This window comes from Rhinopithecus bieti, unplaced genomic scaffold, assembly GCF_001698545.2.
Source record: "Rhinopithecus bieti isolate Rb0 unplaced genomic scaffold, ASM169854v2 scaffold_83314, whole genome shotgun sequence".
NCBI classification, from domain to species: Eukaryota; Metazoa; Chordata; class Mammalia; order Primates; family Cercopithecidae; genus Rhinopithecus; species Rhinopithecus bieti.
Window position 1 is genome coordinate 1,286,149 of NW_016836615.1, and position 20,302 is coordinate 1,306,450.

General features: G+C 36.8%; 1 long non-coding RNA gene across 1 annotated transcript in view; it reads left to right on the forward strand.

Annotated features, from left to right (window-relative positions):
- Positions 1–9,627, forward strand: part of LOC108524750 (uncharacterized) — a 42,559-nt gene extending 32,932 nt beyond the window's left edge. The window contains exons 5-6 of the long non-coding RNA XR_001884117.1: positions 7,432–7,680; positions 9,498–9,627. This is a non-coding gene — a long non-coding RNA (uncharacterized LOC108524750). The remainder of the gene's footprint in view (positions 1–7,431; positions 7,681–9,497) is intronic.
- Positions 9,628–20,302: the final 10,675 nt, after the last annotated feature.

Sequence of the window (20,302 nt, forward strand, 5' to 3'; positions counted from 1 at the left end):
AAGTTCATACTTGTAAAGTCAGCAATTTTATCAGTTTTTCTAAGAAAATAATCAGAAATGCCCACAAACAAATACACTAGGATATTCATCACTACAATATAGTAGAGAAAACATGGAAAACTCTAAATGCTGAATGGTAGAGATTAATTACATTAATAGTAGGATGCCTGTATATGGAGGAACTTTATGCTATTTTAGAAAAGAAAAGTGGTTATGATATAATAAACATAAATGCCAAGTTATGATCCCTATTTTACTTACATTTTAATATATACACATTATAATTGTGTATATATTGGTACTGCTGCATACTGTATATTTTCTCTATTTTCTACATTTTCACATGCTCAGAAAGAAAGTAGTAATACAAAAAGAGACATGGCTTCTCAAAACTCAAGAATTTTACTTCTAATTCACACACATACGTAACATGTACAGGGGCATTCATTGCTGTATTATTTCTAAGAACTAACATTTGGAAACAACTTCAAAGTCCAGCAATTAGAGATTAGATTAATAAAATATGGTATATTCATAGGATAGACTATAATGTAGCATTTCAGCAAAAAATAAATTTTTGTTCACCAGTATAAGTAGATCTCAAAAAATGTTGTGTGAAGAAAGCACAATACAGAGCAGTATGTGTCCACTGTTATGTGAATGGATTCACTGGTACATAAAATATAAGCAGCCCCACAAATCTAATGGCATTGAATGCCAACTGGAAGAAGAAATGAGAATATGAGGGGAAAGGGTCCGGTTAAAAGAGACTTCAATAAATGGGTAGATAGATTAAGTCTGTAAGCAAACATACAACTTAATAACAGCTAGAGGCATATGGTTCTTTCATTATTCTTTGTACTTTTCCAGGCTTTAGAAATTTCTCAAAAAATTAAACACCTAATTGTAGGCAAGAAAGTAAAGACAAAATTTAGAGCACTCAAATTTTACAGTGAAGGAGAGAAGAGAAAACCATCAGAAGCTTGAGGGGAATACATTGTCAATAGATTTTTTTTAAAGATGGGATATACTAAAGCTGTGTTTTGAATTGAGCCATGACTCTTCGATGGGATATGAAATCAATGTAGTGGGTCATTACTGACCATTCCATTATTTTAGTCCATTATTTAATGGTCACTCCATTATTTTTAATGGAATCCGTGCAGAAAAGCGTTAACAGGGTTGGGACTGCTGTCCTTAGAAAGTTCTCTTTGTAAGTTTGACGCTTGGCTGACGTATGGGAACATAACTACTAAGCCTTTTCCTACCCTGATAGAAAACTTTCCCTAAATGATAAGAGTGGCTTACAGTGCCTAAATTGTTGGTGCTCACAGTAATGCTGAAAACATGCCTTTCTTCTGGAATTCTGGAGTTTTAGTGCTTGCTAGACAGAGGGAGCCTATGTGAGCAGTTTCCAGGAAAAACCTTGAGTTGCAAATCTCTGATGAACTTCCCTGATAGATGACACATCACACACGCAATTACTGGAGGAATTACGCACATTCTGTGTGACTTCACTGGGAGAAGACTCTTGGAAACTTGAGCCTGGTTTCCTCTGGACTTCGCCCCATGCACCGTTTCTCTTTGCTTCTTTTCGCTTTTGCTATAGTAAATCGTAGCTGTGAGTACAACTTAAAATTTTTAAAAAGACATGGTCATAAGAAAATATGTTTTGAAAACTTTTGATGACACTGCCTTTCAGTGTAAATATGTCATATGAATTTTCTTAGCATTTCATGTATGGAAAACTTCCTCTTGCCCAATGAGTTAGTATGTTTTTCTTATACACCATATTGTGTTTTTCATTTGCCTTTTCACTGGGAAACTGTTAAATGTGAGGATTAATTGGTAGTTGTCCTAACCAAGGTTTTTGAATCAGCAGTATTAGCTCTTTGATGAACTGGCAGGTGTTCCTTCCCTGTCTTTGGTAGCTTTATTTGTCTCTATTGTCATAAGCTGCTTTAAGGTTGTTCCGTGAAATTACAAATTAGCTATACAAAACAAGTGTATGAGTGGCTAAAATAACAAGGATAACCTATCTTGGGGAAAGAAGACTTCTGTATAGGTAATCTTATTATGAGAAGTGTTCACATTTCTCTGCACTTGGTACTAGGATCATCTGTTCTGTAGGACTTTAAGCTCAAGTCTGTACAACCCTATCATTAAAATAGGGATTAAATTCTTTTCTTAATTATTTATTTTTAAATGCCATTGACTTTGGGAGGTTATTATTACATATTAACTGAGTGTATTTTTGTATTGTGGGCACTAGTCATTTTAATCCTTCTATTCAAACTGTGTTCAGTAGTTATTCTGACACAAGCATAGCATAATAAATAGATAACATAGGCAGTGGTGAAAGGTCAAAATGAAACATAGCATTGCCAATGCTAAGGGAAAGAATTCACTTTATAAAGAGGGTACCATATATTTTCATGACACACATTTTCTGATGCGTTTAAAGTATTTTTGGTTACATCCAATCTTCTAGTAGCACATAAGCAATTGACTTAGAGTTTTTATAAGTATAACAGGTATCCATTTCTAGCAGTAGTTATTCAGTAATTTGTGGTAGGGTAACATGGGATTGTTTAAGGAAAGTTGTATGTTTTTTATAGAGACATGGTGTAAGGACTCCTTACTTACAAATGAGTGTTAATTAGAGGTAGTATAGAATCATATAATGTCACTGTTTTATATCTGTATTTTGTACAATGTTTTAAATAATTTCTTACTTAAGTCTTCCCCCTTTCATCTGAGGAAAATTAACAATTATCTTTATCTTTATAAGATTAGGTGACTAATGGAAATCCAGGGGGCACTGGTATTGAGTAAGAAAATAGAATTATTTATAGTATTGTCTTCAGAATTTGGCTTTAGTTATGCAACAGAACGATATCATTTTATTTAAGGGACAGTTCTCTTTGAGCACAAGATTTTTTGGTGAAAACATAGCGTCCTGTTTTTGTTGAAGACTTTGCAAACACATTAGCATTTATAAAACTTGAGCTTTAACTCACAAAGACAGTGAGAGAAAAGGAAAAGCCAACAGTGAACCAGAAATCAGATTTATTTTTAGGGAAAAAAAAGGATAGATGGATAAACTGACTTAGCAAAGCTGTTTGTTAACTTAGACGATTAAAAAAGAAATATCAACAATAAAGAGGCTAGTGTGCACCAGTGAATCTCAGAAAGTTTTTGGTAAAGATGGTAGTAGGACTAGTTGAAAACCTAAATCAGGAAGAGGAATGCTACCCCCCTCACCTCTCTTGACCATAATCAGGTGACTACCCCTCTCCCAGAGTAATGAAGACTGGAGGTGTGCACTGGAGGTACTGCAGTGTGGTAAGACAGAGTCACCATACTGAAAGTAGGGAATCTATGGAGAATCCATATAAAGGGTGGTAAATCTCCCCCGACTCCATTTGGCCACATGTTCCAGCACTGGCAGCTGGACATACACCTCCAGGGATAAAACTGGGGGATTCTTCTCTGGAGAAAGTGTATAGCCCCAAGGAGAAGACCATAGGTTACTGCTGCTTGGGACACTTGATCTCCCAGTGAAAAAGCCTGCTTGCCCCTGATCACTGTGATGCAATTAGCCAATGAGGCTGGCTCACAGATCTTCCAGTTAGCTTCCTACTGCCTCTCTCTTAAATGTAAATTTCATGACACCTCCATGAGGATCTTCTCCATCAAAAAAGGGAACATCAAGCAAGAGAGCAGGCAACATGGAATCCAGGAGACCAAGGGCTTCAGTGTTGGAGAAAAGTAGCAGGCCTAGCACCAGTAGGTGTTGAAGAAAGAGAGAGGGCACCAGAAAGTGTGCTCTAAGAAGGAAAAAAATGGAACTTGAGAAACTAAATTATTGATCTGATTTGGTGGAAAATGATCTTCGGAGAAGTTTATAATTCAAGTGGAGAGTAAAAGGTAATAAGGGTTAGAAATTAATTCGTAACTAGTGTAGAAAGCTAAAAAATAAAAAGGGAAAAAATTAGGTTTAGGAATGTAATAGTTATATGAGAATAACATATTGTTAGACTCAGCAATAAATAATAAGTGTTGCTTATATAGTCACAATATTCTAAATGTAGATTATTAATTAACAAAAAACTGTACTATGGCTATTGAGAGGATGGGTGGATGGAGGTGGGTAAAATGGTAAGAAAGATAGCAGAGTTGTAAGTTCTAATCTTTTGTAATAGGAAGTCAATCTCTAATATAGGAGTATAAATATTCTTAGAAACATTAAGATAATACCAAAATAAATAGCTAAGATTGGAAAACTCTTTGCCTCTGAGGAATAAGAGTTAGGGTTGGATATCTGTTTTTATTACCCACCTTGTAAGAATCATTTTCACTTTTAAAAAATAACATACATGTATAATATTGATAAAAATAGAGTAGGCAATACATGTAGGTGACTTACCTAACTGTGAATTTTACATTTCTTAGACATGATTTTATTGTTCTGTGACTTTGAGAATGTTACTTACCTTCTGAAAGGTTTTAGTTTCATTATTTGTAAAATGAGGGTAATAATAATAAATACAATAAAATAACCTCAAATGAATATTATGAAGAGAAAACAAAATGGTGCATGCAAAAGCACTTGGTATTATGTTTGGAACATATTATCAATATTGGGTATTGTTAATATTGTTTTGCTATTTTACTACAAATGTATTTGACTACCAAATCTGTTAAGTTTTTATAAGCTGTGAGAAATCAGATTACATCTGAATAGCACTTTGGCTTTACTTTATTATCTTTAAAGTCAGAAATGATTGCATCTGGATATTTAAGGAATTTCTAATTGAAGGTCATATCACTGAAAACATTGGTACTTCTAAGGCCAGTTAGAGTTATTTACTAAAACTCTTTGTTTTGAGTTTTCCCTTTTGAAGTGAAGCTTTAGCTTGTATTCTCTATTTTAAAGTGAGCCTTACCATTGACTTCCTTCACAGAATTAGAAAAAACTACTTTAAATTTCATATGGAACCAAAAAAGAGCCTGTATAGCCAAGACAATCCTAAGCAAAAAGAACAAAGCGAGAGGTATCATGCTACCTGACTTCAAACTGTGCTACAAGTCTACAGTAACCAAAACAGCATGGTACTGGTACCAAAACAGAAATGTAGACCAATGGAACAGCATAGAGATCTCAGAAATAATGCTACACATCTACAACCATGTGATTTTTGACAAACATGACAAAAACAAACAATGGGGAAATGATTCCCTATTTAATAAATGGTGTTGGGAAAACTGGCTGGCCATATGCATAAAACTGAAACTGGACCCCTTCCTTACACCTTATACAAAAATTAGCTCAAGATGGATTAAAGACTTAAACATAAGACCTAAAACTATAAAAACTATAGAAGAAAACCTAGGCAATACCATTCAGGACATAGGCATGGGCAACAACTTCCTGACTAAACACCAAAAGCAATGGCAACAAAAGCCAAAATTGACAAATGGGATCTAATTAAACTAAAGAGCTTCTGCACATCAAAAGAAATTATCATTAGCTGGACTTGGTGGCGCATGCCTGTAATCCCAGCTAATCGGGAGGCTGAGGCAGGAGAATTGCTTGAATCCAGGAGGCAGAGGTTGCAGTAAGCCGAGATTGCACCACTACACTCCAGCCTGGGTGACAGAGCGAGACTCTGTTTCAAAAAAAAAAGAAAAGAAATTATCATCAGAGTGAACAGGCAGCCTACAGTGTGGCAGAAAATTTTTGCAATCTGTACATCTGACAAAGGGCTAATATCCAGAGTCTACAAAGAACTTAAACAGATTTACAAGAAAAAAAACAACCCCATCAAAAAGTAAGTGAAGGATATGAGCAGACACTTCTCAGAAGAAGACATTTATGTGACCCAACAAACATATGAAAAAAGCTCATCATCACTGGTCATGAGAGAAATGCAAATCAAAACCACAATGAGATACCATCTCATGCCAGTTAGAATGGTGATCATTAAAAAGTCAGGAAACAACAGATGCTGGAGAAGATGTGGAGAAATAGGAATGCTTTTCCACTGTTGGTGGGAGTATAAATTGGTTCAACCATTGTGTAAGACAGTGTGGCAATTCCTTAAGGATCTAGAACTAGAAATACCATTTGACCCAGCAATCCCATTACTGGGTATACAACCAAAGGATTATAAATCATTCTACTATAAAGACACATGCACACATATGTTTATTGCAGCACTATTCACAATAGCAAAGACTTGGAACCAACCCAAATCCCCATCAGTGATAGACTGGATAAAGCAAATGTGGCACATATACACCATGGAATACTGTGCAGCCATAAGGAAAGGATGTGTTCATGTCCTTTGCAGGGACATGGATGAAGCTGGAAACCATCATTCTCTGCAAACTAACACAGGAACAGAAAACCAAACACCGCATGTTTTCACTCATAAGCGGGAGTTGAACAATGAGAACACATGGACACAGGGAGAGGAACATCACACATCAGGGCCTGTCGGGGGGTGGGGGGCAAGGGGAAGGATAACATTAGGTAATACCTAATGTAGATGATGGGTTGATGGGTGCAGCAAAACACCATGGCACATGTATACCTATGTAACAAACCTTCATGTTCTGCACGTGTATCACAGAACTTAAAGTATAATTAAAAAAGAAATAGTAGGAAATTAGAATCAATGAGGAAGTGTATAAAAAATAATGGTGTATTTTCCATGGAATACTACGTAGCCGTAAAAAGGAATGAGATCATATCCTTTGCAGGGACATGGGTGAAGCTGGAAGCCATCATCCTCAGGAAACTAACACAGGAACAGAAAACCAAACACCAAACATGTTCTCGTAAGTGAGTGAGTGTTCAGTTCCCAATAAGTGGGTATTGAACAATGCGAACATACAGACACAGGGAGGGGAACAACACACACCAGGGCCTGTTAGGGGGCTGGGGACAAAGGGAGGGAACTTAGAGGACAAGTCAATAGGTGCAGCAAACCGCTGTGGCACACGTCTACCTATGTAACAAACCTGTACATTCTGTACATGTATCTTGGAACCTAAAGTAAAATAAAAATATTAAAAATAAAATACATTTAAAAATAAAAAAGCGAGCTTTTAGCTTATACCTACTTAGGTTGCTAAACATTTCTAAAATTTGGTTCTAAGGCAGGTTTTCATGGTTTCCAGTGTTTTCTGTGTGTAATAGCTCCTTCTCAAGTGCATGGCACATTGTTAGTGCTCATTTGATGTTTGAGAATAAATGCACATAATGACTACCATTTGTGTTAGAATTGAAAATTGTCTTCAGTTAGGAAAAGAATCTTACTGTACTATGTTTTGGTAATGCAAAGCTTTGGAAGTTTATAGATTGTTAAATTCCAAGCATGATTAATCTGATTGTCAAATTCTGTCTCTAAATATCTCTTACAGATACACTAGAGAAGACCACGAGAATATTTACTGAAAGTATATGTATTTTCTGTACTACTTCTGGCACCAATATTCTGCCTGGTATTCTTTAGCTAACTTTTATGTGAGAATTCTTTATCTCTTCAATTAGATTAAAATACTTTAGAGCAACATGAAAGAAAAATAGGAGTATATGAATCTGATTGCTTATTTTTCAAGAAGAAACATGGAAAGGATAAACTAGAAACAATGAAAGAGTCACCTATAGAGGTGAGTGGGAATGCTGTGGAAGAGATAGTGTGTAGTAAAATACTCTGAGTATACCTTTCTAAGTACAAATACTCTCTGAGTGAAAATACTCCTAGTATACTTTTCATGTAGTTTTGACATTTGGACCATATTAATTTTACTTAGCAAAATGAAATTAAATCAAAAGGATATTTTAGAAAGCAAGCCTGAAAAAAGAATAGGAACAGAAACCAAGGAACTAAGCTATTTATCAAATTGATTGCATAATCACACAGAAAATTCATTCAGGCAATTTTAAACACAGTGCCCTATGTTCTGAGTAGAAAAAGAATTTCAAAAAATATTGGTCTGTATGTAGTGGTTTGTCGGTGCCAGTTTGTTGGTACAGTACTTAGGAAACTTCTGTATGTATTAGAAGACAAAGCAAGTTAATAAGTAAGTTCATATCTGTATTCTGACTGTGGGAGAAGAGAGTTACAAATATGGAATGAGGGAAGATGAAGGAGAACCCTTGTAGTATTGGGTTAGAATCTGAGGCATCAGTGTGAAATTGTGATTTAAAACAAAGGGAAGAAATCCGTATACAACTGATAAATGACTCATCACCAAAAAGCCTACGGGCAGTGATATTCTAGTAGAAATAAATGCATCTAAAGTGTGGACCTTGGTTTCAAAATATCATTCTCCCCTAAAAGAAACAGGACTCTGGAGAATCAGCTGATCTGGGCTGCAGGATAAGGAATCATTCAAGACTAATGCAGACCCATCAGAAGGATCATGAGTTAAAGAGATCACCACTGGTCAAATTGGGACAATTTGAAAGAGAGTAATGGATTGTAATATATGGAATAAAAAAAGATATTCTAAGTTTATGGTGATATTTTTTTAAAGTGGCATGAAAATGCTTTTTTAAACAGAAGAATGTGAGCTAATAAACGTAGAAGGAACAATAGAACTAGAAAGATCAAAATTTTGTAACCACCCATACAGTGTTTGATTCAGGTCATCAGTGGATGGTGAAACCACTGGGTAAAGTTGTTGGGGAACACAATATAGTCGCATGGTTAAGTATCAACTACAGATTACATACCCATCACCAAAAATGATTCAATAGACTTTTATTTCAAGGAAATAATTGACAAATTCAGATTATGGCACATTCTACAAAACATGCCTGATTATTTCAAATTTTTAATTACAGGTTTTCTTTTTTTTTTTTTTTTTATAAAGTAGAAGGATTAAAACAGGTGAAAGAGAAATGACAGTTATTGTGTGATCCTTGATTGGGTACTAATTTTTTTTTTAATAAGCCATAAAGAACACTTGGGAAACAATTGGGAAAATATGAATATGGAGTTTATATGAGGTTAAAACCACTTTATTTGTGCCAAGTTTCCTGATGAGATGATTATATTTTGATTAAATAACAGAACTCTGCTAACTCTTAATGGTTATGCATAAAATGAGAAAAAAGGAGGGTTTGTGTATTTTTTATAAGTGCTTTAGTAGATTATTTGCCAATACGGGGACTTGGTAAAGAGTTTGAAGTTTCAGTTTTACAAAACTCTTCACCTAGAATGGAATTGAAGGCAATCAACAGTTTTCCTAAAATGTGGACTAGATGTTAGTTAAATGTTTTGAAAATATGTGATCTAATAGCATCGAGGTGTTAGAATGAAAATCCAGGTTACCACTTCAGTTGTACACCCTTTGAAAATCCCTTTCCTTGAAAATCACCTGTCATCATTGTTTTATTTTATTTTATTTTGGGAAAGTGAAAAAATCCTTTATTAAAATAATGTATATTAAAATAACATGTTGCCATTTTTGCCCAACAGATTAAAGTTGCTGTTTGCCTCTTAGCTTAGTCAGCTTTGTGGAGAAGAGCACAGTAACCCTGGGCGAGGGACTCCAGGTGCTGTGAAGGCGTCCCGCCTGTCTCAGGGGGCCAAGTGCTGGTCTCCGTGCCGCTTTTCCCATGCAGTGCTGCTGGGGTGAGTTCCCTGTGCCAAACTTCCCACCTTCAGCAGAACTTAGAGCTGTTCATGAGAATGATAAACAGCTACCAGTGCAATTCACAGACACCCGCTGGCTTGGGCTCAGATGTCTGGTCTGCCAAGGTCTTGATTATACTATTTTAGTGTATTTCAACAAACAAATACTAAGTGCTTACTGTATGCAGGGCAAGGTCCTGGTGTTCCCTAAGATGCCAAGACAAATAAAATGTGGTATGTGCCTATGAGAAGTATATAATCCGGAGAAAGAGGGCTTGAGACAAATCAATATCTGTTATTAAAAGGGTGGAGAATGTGAAATGATTTCAGAGGCAGACAATATTCTGTGAGCATTTGGCATTCACAAGTCCCCTTAGTTTTTACTACTATCATGCAGGTCTTTCTCAGAATGGAGGGCTGGAGCCCAGTCAACCAGATGGTTTGGGACTTTATAGAACCATGATTCATGGATGTGAGAGCTGGTTGTTGTTGCCTTTTTTTTTTTTTAATTGCCCTGCTTTCTGATGTTAATTACTGCAACTGGGCTGCCAAGTAAACATCTGTTCAGGGTAGGATCTAGATAAAGACTTGCTGCTGTGGCTTGACTTGTTGGAAACTATTTTTACTTCACATAGAATATTATTTAATCTCCATGAATACTGTATACTATGTATGGACTATCATAGGTCAACACATGCCTAGAAAATTCATAGAAGAGGGGAAAACAACAAATAAATACTCTTAACATATATTAAAGCTTATAATTAGTAAGATACACACAAGCATTAAAATAATAATATTGCCATTTTTGCTTATCAAATTAAAGGCAAAAGTTTCAGAGGGTTTTTGCATTTTTTTGTTTGTATGCTTATTTTTCTAAATGATAGAACTCATCATAGCAAGTTGTATTTACTATCATGGAGTGTAAATAAATACAGCTTTTAGAAAGCACTTTGGCAATATGTGTTAAAAGTCTTACAGTAATCAGATACTTTAACCCAATATTTTCAGTTCTAGGAATCTACCCTAAGGAAACCCAGAATAAACTTTATGCAAAAGTTATTCATCCCACGTTATTTATAATAGCATTAAGTTGGAGACAGCCTCCATGTGGAGTTTAACTGTAGTTCCTCTACTCTCTGAAGTATTATACAATGTTCAGAAGCAATGATTATAGACAGTAATAATGTGGAAAATGCTTACCTTATGTTACATTGAAAAGCAAGATACCAAGTTGAATTCAGAGTATATGTAGAGTAGATATCATATATTCTACAAGGAATTATATGAAAATGTTAATATTAATAGTATTGGGATGGTAAGACAAAGCCTGATTTTTTCCCCATTTTTCTGTTTTCCCAGTTTCCTTTATAAAATCATTTATCAGCTGCACAAACACAGGTGAACTCACTTTCCCTGTATATCTGAAAAATTGACTAGGAAGATCAGACATTGTGCTCTTCAATAAGTAAGACCACTCACTCCCAGGATTGTCATTAAACACTTTTCCATGCCTTCCCCAGATTTTTTGAGATGGAGTCTCACTCTGTCTTCCAGGCTGGAGTGCACTGTCATGATCTCAGCTCACTGCAACATCTGCCTCCCAGGTTCAAGCCATTCTCCTGCCTCAGCCTCCCAGTTAGCTGGGATTACAAGCATGCGCAACCACGCCTGGCTAATTTTTGTATTTTTAGTAAAGAGGGGTTTCACCATGTTGGCCAGGCTGCTCTCGAACTCCTTACCTTAGGTGACCACCTACCTCGGCCTCCCAAATTGCTGGGATTACAGGCCTGCACCACCACGCCTGGCCTGTTTTCCTGCTGGTTCTAGCGAGTGAGGCCCACAGCAGGTCTATTTGGTTTACAGGAGAAAATACATTTCTATTCTCCCTCAAAACATGAAGAGAGTATTCAATAGCTAGGTAAAATTTATATAGCTCCATTATATACAGTACAAGTTCAGTGAAATTTTAGGCATTAACAGTTTTGAAAATTAGCACATTAACAAAAATAAGTAACAATTAACGTTCTTTAACCTGTTCAGCCTAGGAAACTCGGAGTAAGTTGGACTAGGAAGGATGAGCAGACTGACAGAGCCAGAAGGGTTTTCCTTCTCTACATCTCTGCCCTTTTTCTTTCAATTACCTCATTGAGAGCAACAACTGAACTGCAGCCAGCCAGGGGTGTGGTTGTTCCTTTAAGGGAGGCTGGACTTCTGGCCTACATGCGGCCTCTGCCCTGGTAGTTAAGACTGAACATTAAAAAAAAAAAAAAAAAAAAAAAAAAAGACTGAAAATTTTTATCTTCCTTCTTATAAACCAATGATCAAGGCCAATTTGGCTGTCATCTCGCCCCACCCCATGAACCCCTTAGAATAGTCCAGAACAGGATGCTGATTTTTCTACTTACAATTACACATTACACCCTAGACAAAACAAACATACGTAATCACACTTCCTTCCCTTTAATTAATGTCCCTTGGACTAGTGGCCTGGTGCTGTCCTTTGTCACCTATGGCCCTGCTTGACCTTGAGTTTTCTGTGGCTAGAGATCATTATTTAGAAAAACCTTACACTATCTCTATTAACCTCTTTTTGAATTTCAACAATTATTTCTTAAGCAACTACTTTATGTCAGGTTAGTGAGCAAGGTATTAGAGATGTAAGAATAAACAAGGCACAGTTTCTGCCCTCAAAGAATTCATAGGATAATAGGGAAAACAGACAATTATGCTATAGTAGGATAAGTAAAAATGACAGGAATAAGCACAGGTTGCTACAGGAGCAAGTCCTGTTAAGGATCACCTGATACAGTTTTGAGGGATTACAAAAGGCTTCCAAAGGAATTTAATGTCTGAGATAAGACCTGAAGGATTTAAGCAAGAAAAATATGTGTAAAGTATGTCCTGGGTAGAACAAAAGCATACAGAAGGGCCCAGAGACAAAATCAAATATGACTGAGTCATAGCCTGCAATGGGGCAAAAGGGAGTCCAGAAAAGTGGTCACATTTTCACATGGAGGGAGTTTTCACCTTATCCTGAACACAAGGGCATTATTGAAGTATTTTAATTACTGGAGTTATATGATCAGACTGTGTTTTAAAAAGAGTGCTCCAGAGAAAAGAGAACCCTTGTATACTCTTGGTGGGAATGTGAAGTAGTACAGCCATTACAGAAGACAATATGGAGGATCCTCAAAAAACTTAAAATAGAACTACCAGATGATCCAGAATCTCACTATTGCATCTATGTCTCAAGGAAATGAAATTAGTATGCTGAAGAGATAGCTGTACTCCCATGCTCATTGTGCACTGTTCACAGTAGCCAAGATATGGAAACCACCTAAGTGCCCATTGATAGATGAGTGGATAAAGAATATCTAGTATATTTAACCATGAGATAATAATCAGTCTTTAAAAAGAAGGAAATGTTGTCATTTGCAGCAATATAGATGAACCTGGAGGACATTATGTTGAGTAGAATAGACCAGGCACAGAAAGACAAATGCCACATGGTCCCACTTATATATGGAATCTTAAAAAATCAGACTCATAGAAGCAGAAAATAGAATGTTGGTTACCAGGGGATGGGTGTCAGGGGAAAAGGACTAAGGAGATGTTGTTCAAAACATGCAAAATTTCGGTTAGGAGGAATAAGTTCAAGCAACCTGTTGTACAACATGGTGATATAGTTAATAACAATGCATTGTATACTTGAAAATTGCCAAAAGAGTAGATTTTAAGTACTTTCACCACAAATATGTGAGGTAAACAAAATGAAACAAAAAGTACTCCAGAGCCTGGACTAACTTAGTAGCATTGGAGATAAAAAGATGTAAATCATTGTTTTAAGAATTAATGAAGTAGGATTTTGTTGATGGTTGAGGGAGAGAGGAAGCAGAAGAAAAGTCGGGAGGGGTTATTACTTTGCTTTCTGTGCCATTTTCATGATAAGGAACATGAAGGAGGCCAGGCGCAGTGGCTCACTTTGGGAGGCTGAAGCAGGTGGATCACCTGAGGTCAGGAGTTCGAGACCACCCTGAGCAACATGGTAAAACCCCATCTCCACTAAAATACCAAAAATTAGCTGGATGTGGTGGTGCATGTCTGGAATCCCAGCAACTCAGGAGGCTGAGGCACGAGAGAATCACTGGAGCCTGGGAGGCAGATGTTGCAGTGAACTGAGATCATGCCACTGTACTCCAGCCTGGGTGACAGAGTGAGACTCTGTCTCAAAAAAAAAAAAATGAACTTGAGTGAAAGTGGGCATTCAGAAGTCATGGGAAGTGATGAGTTTGCTTTTAGACTGTTGAGTTTGAGGTATTTGACTGAAGACATCAAGTAGGGAATTAAACATAGATATCAGAAGCTTAGTATAGAGATCTGAACTGGTGTTTAACATGTGGAAGCTTTCACTATATATATCTATGTGGAGTTGAAACCATGAGGGTGGAAGAGTAACTAACCCTCAGAAAGATTAACTAATGAGAGCAACCCATTATAAATGCAACCTCAGAGACTCAGGAAGCCTTAAAGGATAGACGCAGAAAAAATACACAAAGGAGGATACAGGGGACAGAAAGAAATCAGGAAAGTCAAGAATGTGATGTGCTAGGGTCACTGTTGAGAAACAGAACTCAACAGTGTCAGATGCTGCAAAGGAGGCAGGCAGCAAGGTAGGGATTCAAATGGATATTTAGTAACCAGAAAGTGATTGATAGTTTCGTAGAGAATGACTGAAAGTGGAGGAAGTGAGACAGATAGCAGTGGGTTTTTCAGTGTGGACATGAACACAAGAACATTAAATAATCTTTCATTTGGCTGCAAATGGAAAGAGGTTAAGGAGTGGAGACCAAGGCACACAATCCTGATGAGTTTTTTGTTTTCTTTTGCTTTTATATTGGGAGAAACTTGAACATGCTTATCAACTTGAGTGTCTGAAGTTAGCAGAGGGAGGTGAGATTCCTGACAAGGCAGGTGGAAATAATCATCCTAGAAATAGTGGTTGTACTAATTTAAATTCCCACCAAAAGTGTACAAAGGTTCCCTTTTTTCCATATCCTCGCCAGCATTTATTATTGCCTGTCTTTTGGATACAAGCCATTTTAACTGGGGGGAGATGGTATCTCTTGTAGTTTTGATTTGCATTTCTCTGATATCAGTGATGTTGATATTTGGAAATATCCCTTCCTTCCTTCCTTTTCGTATGCCTGTTCACCATTTTATGTGTTCTTTTGAGAAATGTTTATTCAAATCATTGCCCATTTTTTAATCGGATTATTTTTTTCCTATAGGGTTGTTTGGGCTCCTTATATATTCTGGTGATTAATTTCTTGTCAAAGGGTGGTTTGAAAATACTTTCTCCCATTCTGTGGGTTGTCTCTTCACTTTGTTGGTTATATCCTTTGCTGTGTAGAAGCTTTTTAACTTAATGTGCTCCCATTTGTCCAGGTTTGTTTTGGTTTCCTGTGTGTCCTATTCTTAATGCCAGATATAGTTTGTTAGTTTACCTTAATCCCCCTTTTTTGGTTTAGTACCCCTTTAAATATATGACAAAATCTAGGAGTATCTACTCCCAATGATACACACATGAATAACACACAAAGATAATTTGAGGACCCCAGGTTAGGAGCACCTTTTCATATGCCTGTTTGCCATTTGTAGGTCTTCTTTTGAGAAATGTCTATTCAAATATTTTGCCCGTTTTTTTATTAGGTTGTTATATATTTCTTTTGGAGCTACACTGAGTGTATATAGTGTATACAGTGTATATTTTGGAACTATACTGAGTGAATATAGTGCAAAATTCCTTCTGGAACCACACTGAGTTTCTCAGTGTATATACTTAGTGTTGTTCCAAAAGAAATATGTTTCTAGAATATATATTATGACAAAATTTATTGTAATTCAGTATTTAAAAGTGGAAAGAGCATAAAATAAAACTGGAAATAATAACTAATGCAAAATTGCACTATATGAAAATCCTTAAATTATGCAATTATTCTCTTTTTACACTTGTACCTATGTTTCACTTAAAAGAGAATGGTGTAAGAGCGTTTTAAAATAAGTTTTTTTCTTTTTTAGTTTTACTTATTATTTACTCTGTTAAATTGCTGTGATGTGTTCCACTGGGCTTTTTTTACTGTTTATGTAAGTCTTCTGATGTGCTTCCTTACTGCCTTTTTATATATTTTATCTTAGCTAGTTTTCTTAAGTGAATTATTTCAATCAAACTTCACATTTGATCTATCTCAGTCGTAACATGTGAGAAAATATTTACCTGGTTGACCAATAGATAAATCAAGAAGTTTTAACTGTATTTGAATCACCCAAAGAAATTAGAAAGCTCAGTTTGAAGCAGAACAGGAGTCTCTAAAATGTATTTTCAATAACAAGATGTTTAAAACTGAATATTCCAACCCCCTTTCAACCTAATTGCAAACTTTGCAGTAAGAGTTTGGAGTATATTCTTTCAGCATGAAAGTCTTTTTTGGACACCTCTCTAATCCAGTAATATTTTTAAGAGACATTGTTATATTCCTAGAATAAGTTTTCTCCCTATTTTGAAGGTATTAAACATCAAAAGCAAAGACAGCTTTTTAAAAACATTTGTATTCTTTTCTTTTTTCATATTCAAATACACTTTAATTTAGTTCCTGGGGGATATAAAGGAAAATATGGTTCCTCTACACTAAACAGCATTTTATATTTGGAAGTAATGAATAGAAGCCAGGAAGGAAGAAATTATTTCTTTCTTTATTGAATCTAAAATCTCCAGGTAATGAACAGACCATTCGTAGAACTGGGTTTATGGTGCACAAAGATACTTTGTTTTGGCATGAAAAGGCTCCGTTGAAATTTCTGTTAAAGAACTATGTTAACTTGGTTTAACATCTAAGAAGGCATTGATACTTGCCAGTTTTGAAAGACTAAAATCTGTAGGGGGAAAAAGTTTAAATGTTGTTAGTAAAAATGTAGAACATGTATTTTTTTAAAGTGTCAAACCTTGATTACCTCCCAGGTTTGCAATTATTATCATAAGAAATGATCTTGTTGTATCTGTTAAGTAGTTTTGAAGATGAAAAGTTTTGGAATAAAAAAAATTTTTTGAAATCAGCTACATAAAATGAACATTGCTTTCTGTGAATTAACTCAGATGATGACAGCATTGTGTAGGGTGGGATTCCCTACACTCAGATGATGACAGCATTGTGTAGGGCTTAGTTTACTTAGGACATAGCTGCTTTGTTACTCTGTTTTCATGCTGCTGACAAAGACATACCCCAGACTGGGAAGAAAAACAGGTATAATTGGATTTAAGAGTTCACGTGGCTGGGGAGGCCTCAGAATCCTGGCAGGAGGTGAAAGGCACTTCTTACATGGCAGCAGCAAGAGAAAATGAGGAAGAAGCAAAAGCAGAAACCTCTGATAAACCCATCAGATCTTGTGAGACTTATTCACTATCACAAGAATAGCATGGGAAAGACCAGCTCCTATGATTCAGTTACCTCCCGTTGGGTTCCTCCCACAACATGTAGGAATTCTGAGAGATACAATTCAGGTTGAGATATCAGTGGGGGCACAGCCAAAGTATATCATTCTGCCCCGGCCCCTCTAAATCTCATGTTCTCACATTTCAAAAACAGTCATGCCTTCCCAACAGTCCCCCAAAGTCTTAACTCATTTCAGAATTAACCCAAAAGTCCACAGTCCAAAGTCTCATCTGAGACAAGGAAACTCCCTTCAGCCTAAGAGTCTGTAAAATCAAAAGCAAGCTAGTTACTTCCTAGATACAATGGGAATACAGGTATTGGGTAAATACAGTCATTCCAAATAGGAGATATTGACCAAAACAAAGGACCCATGCAAGTCTGAAATCCAGTGGGGCAGTCAAATTTTAAAGTTCCAAAATGATCTCCTTTGACTCCAGCTCTCACATCCACGTCACGCTGATGCAAGAGGTGAGTTCCCATGGTCTTGGGCAGTTCTGCATCTGTGCCTGTGCAGGGTACAGTCTCCCTCCTGGCTGCTTTCATGGGCTGGCATTGAGTGTCTGTGGCTTTTCCAGGCACACAGTGCAAGCTGTAGGTGGATGTACCATTCTGGGTTCTGGAGGACAGTGGCCCTTTTCTCGCAGCACCACTAGGCAGTGCCCCAATAGGGACACTGTGTAGGGGCTCCGACCCCACATTTTGCTCCCGCACTGCCCTAGCAGAGGTTCTACATGAGGGCCCTGACCCTGCAGCACACTTTTGCCTGGCATCCAGGCATTTCCGTACATCTTCTGAGATGTAGGCAGAGGTTTCCAAACCTCAGTTCTTGACTTCTTTGCACGTGCAGGCCGAACACCACATGGAAGCCGCCAAGGTTTGGAGCTTCCACCCTATGAAGCCACAGCCCAAGCTGTCTGTTGGCCCGTTTTAGCCATGGTTGGAGCAGCTGGGACACAGGGCACCACGTCCCTCAGCTGCACACACCCCGGGGACTGTGGGCCCAGCCCACGAAACCACTTTTTCTGCCAGCATCTCTGGGCCTGTGATGCGAGGGGCTGCCCTGAAGGTCTGTGATATGGCCTGGAGACATTTTCCTCATGATCTTGGGGATTAACATTAGGCTCCTTGCTATGTATGCAAATTTCTGCAGCTGGCTTGAATTTCTCCCTGGAAAATGGGTTTTTTCTTGTCTATCACATTGTCAGGCTTCAAATTTTCCAGACTTTTATGCTCTGTTTCCCTTTAAAAACTGAACACTTTTAACAACACCCAAGCCACCTCTTATATGCTTTGCTACTTAGAAATTTTTTTCACCAGATACTCTAAATCATCTCTCTCAAGTTCAAAGTTCCACAAATCTCTAGGGCAGGGGCAAAATGCTGCGTTTCTTTGCCCAATCATAATGAGAGTCACCTTTGCTCCAATTCCCAACAAGTTTCTCATCTCCATCTGAGACCACCTCAGCCTGGACATTATTGTTCATATCGCTTTTAGCATTTTCATTAAAGCCATTCAACCAGTCTCTAAGAAGTTCCAAACTTTCCTCCATTTTCCTAACTTCTTCTGAGCCCTCCAAGCTGTTCCAACCTCTGCCTGTTACCTAGTTCCAAAGTTGGTTCCACATTTTCGGGTATCTTTTCAGCAACGCCCCACTCTACTGGTACCAATTTACTATATTAGTTCGTTTTCACGCTGCTGACAAAGACATACTTGAGACTGGGAAGAAAAAGAGGTTTAATTGGACTTACAGTTCCTCGTGTCTGGGGAGGCCTCAGAATCATGGTGGGAGGTGAAAGGCACTCCTTACATGGCAGCAGCAAGAGAAAATGAGGAAGATGCAAAAGTGGAAACCCATCAGATCTCGTGAGACTTATTCATTATCACAAGAATAGCATGGGAAAGACCGGCCCCCCATGATTCAGTTACCTCCCCCGGGTCCCTCCCACAACAAATGGGAATTCTGAGAAATACAATTCAAGTTGAGATTTGGGTGGAGACACAGCCAAACCATATCAGCTGCTTTCCCCACCACACAGTAAAGAGGGTTAGGAGAAAATCCACAATTCATTAGTGCAAGGATGTGGGATAGAAACTGAGACTAACAAATGTATTCAGAAACAAACTTAAATAATATTCCTAATTCAATTTTGATAGGTAGAACTCTATACCCATAATTCTCAATAATCTGTCTTATTTTCAAGATCAATTGAAAGATTTGGTTTTACTGTCAATTCTGCATCTAATATCTACCATAGTTAGGAAACACATGCCATATATATATATATATCTTACCTCCAAAATATTTTGTCAAGTAAAGAAAGCTAGGTGAATATTATTTGCTAATATTTGGGTTAAATATTTAAGTTAAAAAAGGACAAAATATGTATATTTGTATTTCATGTATATGCTTTACAAGTTCCTGGAAGGAAACGACAACCGTTTTGTGGGATGAATGGAGAAAAGAGGACAGTTGTAAGAGATAATTGTATGTCTATGTTATACTTTTGGTTGATGAACTATGATAATTTTGAACTTATTTTAAAACTGAATTAAAATTTAAAATTTTGCATAAGAGGATAAGGGAGTACAAACATTCAGATAGTAAGAAGGGAAGAAAAGTTTAAGTAATGTAAAAAAGATTATCGTAGAAAAGTACATTTGGACTGGTTTCGTAAAGCATTAATGTCTCATTAATTGTACAGTTATTATTTTAACTGTAATATTTAAACATTGTTTTGTTGAACCTTTAAGTACTATGATAACTCAATTCTTTCCAAATTGCATGCGAGTGTGGTTTTATTATACTTTTCCCTGATGACCCATGAAGTTGAACACATTTTCATATGCTCACTGGTCATTTGAACATTGTCTTTTATGAAGTACCCATAAAGTCTCATCTGTTTTTCTTATGGGTTTGTTGTCTGCATGTTTCTCATTGCTTTGGAGTTCTTTATATGTTCTGGATATACAAAACTTGTCATTTATGTATTCCAAATCTCTTCTCACACTTTTGTTTGCATCTCTTCTCTCAACAATATCAATTGGTAAACAAAGATTTAAATTATAATCAATCCAATTTATCAAAATGGTATGGTATTTTTAATATCATATGTAAGAAACCTTTCCCTTCCCCAACGTCATGAAGATTTTTTTTTTTTA